The sequence below is a fragment of the Triticum aestivum genome, chromosome 3D (genome assembly GCF_018294505.1).
Source record: "Triticum aestivum cultivar Chinese Spring chromosome 3D, IWGSC CS RefSeq v2.1, whole genome shotgun sequence".
Lineage (NCBI taxonomy): Eukaryota > Viridiplantae > Streptophyta > Magnoliopsida > Poales > Poaceae > Triticum > Triticum aestivum.
This window is the reverse complement of record NC_057802.1, coordinates 264,389,672-264,396,718: the sequence shown is the minus strand read 5'-3', so window position 1 is coordinate 264,396,718 and position 7,047 is coordinate 264,389,672.

Here is a 7,047-nt window from a genome sequence, read left to right as displayed (position 1 = left end):
GTGCGCCCGCGCCCGCTATGGCCGAGCCCGGACAAGTCCGGTGCCCAAAGGGCCCGGGCGGACATGTCCGCCCCTGGCCTATGACAAACGGGGCCCAGCCCGAGAACGAAATAAAAAAGGAAAACAAATAAATAATAAAATTAATTAATTAATTAAGATAATTAATTAACTTATTTAATCATGTTAATATTAATTAATTAAGATTAATTAACCTAATAACTAATTAACCTAATTAACTACTGATAATTAACTAACAGTCACTGACAGGTGGGACCCACCTGTCAGGTTGGCCAGATCAACGGTCAACGTTGACTGCTGATGTCATGCTGACGCATTAATTAATTTTTGAATTAAATTAATTTATTAAATTCTAAAAATGATTCAAATCTTTAAAAATTAATATAAAATAATCCGTAGCTCGGATGGAAAAACTTTGTACATGAAAGTTGCTCAGAACGACGAGACGAATCCGAATACGCAGTCCGTTCGTCCGCCACACATTCCTAGCATAGCGAGCACACAACTTTCCCCTCCGGTTCATCCGTCCAAAAACGTCGAACACCGGGATTTCTTTCCCGGATGTCCCCCCCTTCGTCGGTATCACTTCCTACCACGTTAGGGCACACCTAGCGCCGCGCTTTGCCATGTCATGCATCGTCACGCATTGTTTGCTTTATATTTATTGTTTCTTCCCCCTCTTCTCTCGCTAGACACCGAGACCGACGCCGCTGCTACCCAGTACGACTACGGTGTTGACGACCCCTCCTTCTCGGCTGAGCTTCCAGGCAAGCCCCCCCCCTTGATCACCAGATATCGCCTATTCTTCTCTATACTGCTTGCATTAGAGTAGTGTAGCATGTTACTGCTTTCCGTAATCCTATCCTGATGCATAGCCTATCCTTGCTTCTACTATTGTTACCTTTACCTGCAATCCTACATGCTTAGTATAGGATGCTAGTTTTCCATCAGTGGCCCTACATTCTTGTCCGTCTGCTGTGCTATACTATCGGGCCGTGATCACTTGGGCGGTGATCACGGGTATATACTTTATACTATATACATGACACCTGTGGTGACTAAAGTCGGGTCGGCTCGTAGGAGTACCCGCAAGTGGAACTTTGTGACGGAGCAACAGGGCAGGTTGAGACCACCTAGGCGAGAGGGGGCCTGGCCCTGGACGGCGTCCGCGGTTACTTCGACATAACACGCATAACGAGTTCTTGGTATTTGATCTGAGTCTGGCCATTTGGTCTATACGCACTAACCATCTACGCGGGAGTAGTTATGGGTATCCCGGCGTCGTGGTATCAGCCGAAGCCTTCGTGACGTCAGCGACTGAGTGGCGCGCGCCGGATTGGACTGGAACGCCACTAGGCTAGGTCTGCTTCCGGCCGCGTTCGCAACGTGCAGGTGTGCAATGGGCGATGGGCCCAGACCCCTGTGCGCATAGGATTTAGACCGGCGTGCTGACCTCTCTGTTGTGCTTAGGTGGGGCTGCGACGTGTTGATCTTCCGAGGCCGGGCATGACCCAGAAAAGTGTGTCCGGCCAAATGGGATCGAGCGTGTTGGGTTATGTGGTGCACCCCTGCAGGGAAGTTTATCTATTCGAATAGCCGTGTCCCTCGGTAAAAGGACGACCCGGAGTTGTACCTTGACCTTATGACAACTAGAACCGGATACTGAATAAAATACACCCTTCCAAGTGCCAGATACAACCCGGTGATCGCTCTCTAACAGGGCGACGAGGAGGGGATCGCCGGGTAGGATTATGCTATGCGATGCTACTTGGAGGACTTCAATCTACTCTCTTCTACATGCTGCAAGATGGAGGCTGCCAGAAGCGTAGTCTTCGACAGGACTAGCTATCCCCCTCTTATTCTGGCATTCTGCAGTTCAGTCCACCGATATGGCCCTTTACACATATACCCATGCATATGTAGTGTAGCTCCTTGCTTGCGAGTACTTTGGATGAGTACTCACGGTTGCTTTTCTCCCTCTTTTCCCCTTTCTATACCTGGTTGTCGCAACCAGATGCTGGAGCCCAGGAGCCAGACACCACCGTCGACGACGACTCCTACTACACTGGAGGTGCCTGCTACTACGTGCAGCCCGCTGACGACGACCAGGAGTTAGTTAGGAGGATCCCAGGCAGGAGGCCTGCGCCTCGTTCGATCTGTATCCCAGTTTGTGCTAGCCTTCTTAAGGCAATCTTGTTTAACTTATGTCTGTACTCAGATATTGTTGCTTCCGCTGACTCGTCTATGATCGAGCACTTGTATTCGAGCCCTCGAGGCCCCTGGCTTGTATTATGATGCTTGTATGACTTATTTTATTTTTAGAGTTGTGTTGTGATATCTTCCCGTGAGTCCCTGATCTTGATCGTACACGTTTGCGTGTATGATTAGTGTACGGTCAAATCGGGGGTGTTACAATGGTACTTTACCTTTAGGTTCGTTACGTCTGCTGGTATGTAGGGCATGCTACTCAGACTACCATCTCCGCTGTGGATCAGGGACAGTATTTGGACCATTCTTGATGGACCGATGTTACAATCATGTAGCAACTTTATGAATTTCTTCTCGAGGGGGCTGAATCCTCTGTGGGCGCTCAAAAATTTTACCAGGTCAAACTTCTTTATAAGTTCGTGGTTGTGTTCGTCGAAATATTCGGTGACCACCCACCATGCTCCATTTGTGTTTAGCTTCAACCGGACAGGGCATTCCGTCTTGAGAACGATGCCTCTCTTTCGTTCCGGCACGACAAGCACAACACCTTTACCCTTCTTGTTCCTGCGTGCCTTGTAGCACCTTATCTCACCTCTGCTGTACTCATTAGTTTTTTTATATTTTCCTATGGTATTCGGTGTTCACCGCAAACCCATGGAACATTGCATATCTCTGGTAGTATTCCTTGGCATCTTCAAACGAACCAAATCTCTGCCCAACATATGGTGGTTGAGGTATCATGATTTCCGATTGCCCATCTTCTTCCTCCCCTTGCGCTTCATCATCAGTCTCATCATTCACTTCAGTGTGGGCGACTGTTTCATCTGCTTGAGTGTTGCTTGTGCTGGTGCGCACATGTGTGCTTGTCGTCATTGCTGCAACGATTGCCAGTTTCGACACTGATTCTGTATTGTTTGTGGCAGCATTGGTGACTTGCTCGTGGAATGCTCCTTCCGTGTGCTCCGAGGTTCCCGCGGTAGATGTTCCCGCGCCGCTGTTGATTGTAGTTGAAGCTCCTGCAAAAAAACAGGTATGTGTGTAAGCAGAATTGCTTGAATGGCATGTTTATCATAATGGAATATAGCAACTGCATCTGATTTGGCATGATATCATTCATACAACAAGCCGTGGCATCTGCATCTGGCCATGCATGGCAACTGCAGTTTTTCAGCCATGGTAGCTACAGTTCACCAAACATGGTAGCTACTGTTGCCAAGACATGGCAACCAGCATCTTTAACATCAAAACTTGCATTCTAGATATGAGCCCACTAGGCAAATGGAGTTAATCACAAATGGCATACACATGCACACAGTAATTGACAAATCCTGAAGACAATAGACGACTATTGCACGTATACACTTGGTAGCATTTTGTCATTTGCCGCCACCACAGTGACAAATCCACTTTCCCCCATGCTTTTCCACAAAAGCAAATGCACTATTTTTGTTGGTTCACATTTTTTTACCATGTTGTGCCGCATGTGCTAATCGAAGCTGGTATGTCACTTCAATTTGCTGTGCTCTATCTGCAATAGCGATGGCCTGTAACGGTGAAGCTTGCCACAATACCTTTGCTGTTGTGGTTCCACCATAACAACCTGCGATCATGAGCAGTTTGTCAATGCATGGCAACCGTAGTTTCTACAACATGGCATATGTAGTGGTTCAACCATGGCAACCAGAGTTGTTCACACTTGGCATCCAGAGTTGTTTAGACATGGCAATCACAGTTGATTAGACATGGCAACTACAGTTGTCAAGACATGGCAACTGCAGTTGACCAGACACGAGAATTACAGTTGTTCAGACATGGCAACTGCGTTTTGTCGTCACACCACGTAAACACCAATGTCACCTATGTTCCTTTTTCTGATGCACTGTCCACAAAATCACTTCATATGACTCACCTGCGTACAACGTTGATGGCAGGTACCCGGTTGTCGCTTGTTTCCACGTGCTGCATGATGGTCCTGTGTTTTCCCAAAAAACTCGTAAGTCTTGCCATCCTTGCAAGTTTTATTTTTTGGCCACATCAGTATGCTATTTTCTATGCGTTGCCTTGATTTGCCACATCTGCTACTTGAAGTTGGTCTCCTGTACATCTATCAGCGTTAACGCACTGTGTTGGAACTTGCCATGGTATCCCTGCCTGTGTGGTTGTGTCATAAGAACGTGCGAACAAGGACATTGTAGCACATAAGTAGAATGCCATTTTCATGCCCACAAACATGTCAACTGTCGCCTTTTTGATCATGCATTGTACCTATGTTCGCGTACTGCTCTAGTAGTGGCAGCAACGGTCCTGCGGAAATGAGTTGATTGTACTCTACTGCATCCCAAGGGGGCGCTTGCGGCCTTTGAGAAAACCAAGGATCAGTGCCGTCTTCATGATTCATTTTTTCTGCTTTTCTCCCACTGTGTTTTCAGTCACTGCATGAACAAGAACACATGAATATTCGAAATGCATTTTTGCTGTTTCCACATAAAAGAAAACACGGCAATCTTATCACATTTCTTGCATAAACAACCAATACATCATGGCAAGTAGGACATGCACATTCATTCTCTTTTCTACAATCTGGATGCCAACTATCTTTTTGAACCAATGGCAACAACCAACATAATACGATGGCAAGTAACAACATAACATGGTGGCAGCTAACGGCAAAGATAGGTGGTAACTAACAGCAAATATAGGTGGCAATTAATTTTCTCCCTCCCTATGTACCGTCCAAATTGCTCCTTTCTTTCCCTGATTTTAGTGAATCCTACACATCCTTTTGGAGCACCTACTCGCAGCAACCCAACCTACAAGCTTAGTTCAGATCTAGCATAGAACATGGCAGATCTTGCGTACGTTGGTGGGCAAAGGGGAATAAACACAAATCCGTGGTGTGTTTGCCATGACAATGAAATTATTTGGGACATGGGAAGGAGGAGAAAGAGGAGGAGATCAGAGATCGACCTGTTAGCTCGTCGTCGTGGTTTCCATCGATCGGGAGGGTGCGGTGGCGTGATACGTCTCCAACGTATCTATAATATTTGATTGTTCCATGCTATTAAATTATCTGTTTTGGATGTTTAATGGGCTTTATTATACACTTTTATATTATTTTGGGACTAACCTACTAACCGAAGGCCCAGTGCAAATTGCTGTTTTTTTGCCTATTTCAGTGTTTCGCAGAAAAGGAATATCAAACGGAGTCCAAACGGAATGAAACCTTCGGGAGAGTTATTTTTGGAACAAACGTGATCCAGGGGACTTGGAGTGGACGTCAAGAAAGAAGCAAGGAGGCCACGAGGCAGGGAGGCGCGCCTGCCCCCCTGGGCGCGCCCCACCCTCGTGGGCCCCTCGCAGCTCCACCGACCTACTTCTTCCTCCTATATATACCCATATACCCCGAAAACATCCAGGAGCACCACGAATCCCTATTTCCACCGCCGCAACCTTCTGTACCCATGAGATCCCATCTTGGGGCCTTTTCCGGGGCTCCACCGGAGGGGGAATCAATCACGGAGGGCTTCTACATCAACACCATAGCCTCTCCGATGATGTGTGAGTAGTTTACCACAGACCTTCGGGTCCATAGTTATTAGCTAGATGGCTTCTTCTCTCTCTTTGGATCTCAATACAAAGTTCTCCTCGATCTTCTTGGAGATTGATGTAACTCTTTTTGCGGTGTGTTTGTCGAGATCCGATGAATTGTGGGTTTATGATCAAGTTTATCTATGAACAATATTTGAATCTCCTCTGAATTCTTTTATGTATGATTTGTTATCTTTGCAAGTCTCTTCGAATTATCAGTTTGGTTTGGCCTACTAGATTGATCTTTCTTGCAATGGGAGAAGTGCTTAGCTTTGGGTTCAATCTTGCGGTGTCCTTTTCCAGTGACAGCAGGGGCAACAAGGCACGTATTGTATTGTTGCCATCGAGGATAAAAAGATGGGGTTTATATCATATTGCTTGAGTTTATCCCTCTACATCATGTCATCTTGCCTAATGCGTTACTCTGTTCTTATGAACTTAATACTCTAGATGCATGCTGGATAGCAGTCGATGTGTGGAGTAATATTAGTAGATGCAGAATCGTTTCGGTCTACTTGTTGCGGACGTGATGCCTATATACATGATCATGCCTAGATATTCTCATAATTATGCACTTTTCTATCAATTGCTCGACAGTAATTTGTTCACCCACCGTAATACTTATGCTATCTTGAGAGAAACCACTAGTGAAATCTATGGCCCCCGGGTCTATTTTCCATCATATAAGTTTCCAATCTATTTTATTTTGCAATCTTTACTTTCAGTTTATATTATAAAAATACCAAAAATATTTATCTTATTATCTCTATCAGATCTCACTTTTGCAAGTGGCCATGAAGGGATTGACAACCCCTTTATCGCGTTGGTTGCAGGGTTCTTATTTGTTTGTGTAGGTATGAGGCGACTTGCGTGTAGTCTCCTACTGGATTGATACGTTGGTTCTCAAAAACTAAGGGAAATACTTACGCTACTTTGCTGCATCACCCTTTCCTCTTCAAAGTCAAGTCAAGATTTGATCTCCCGTCAACTAGCCGATTTCTGGCGCCGTTGCCGGGGAGATCTACGCCAAGTCAAGACATACCAAGTACCCATCACAACTCTTATCCCTCGCATTACATTATTTGCCATTTGCCTCTCGTTTTCCTCTTCCCCACTTCACCTTTGCCATTTTATTCGCCTTTTTTCTGTTCGTCTCTTTTCGCTTGCTTCTTGTTGTCTGTTTGCCCTAATGGCCCTGCCTAAAAACGTTGATCCTTACCTTAAAAGGTTGGA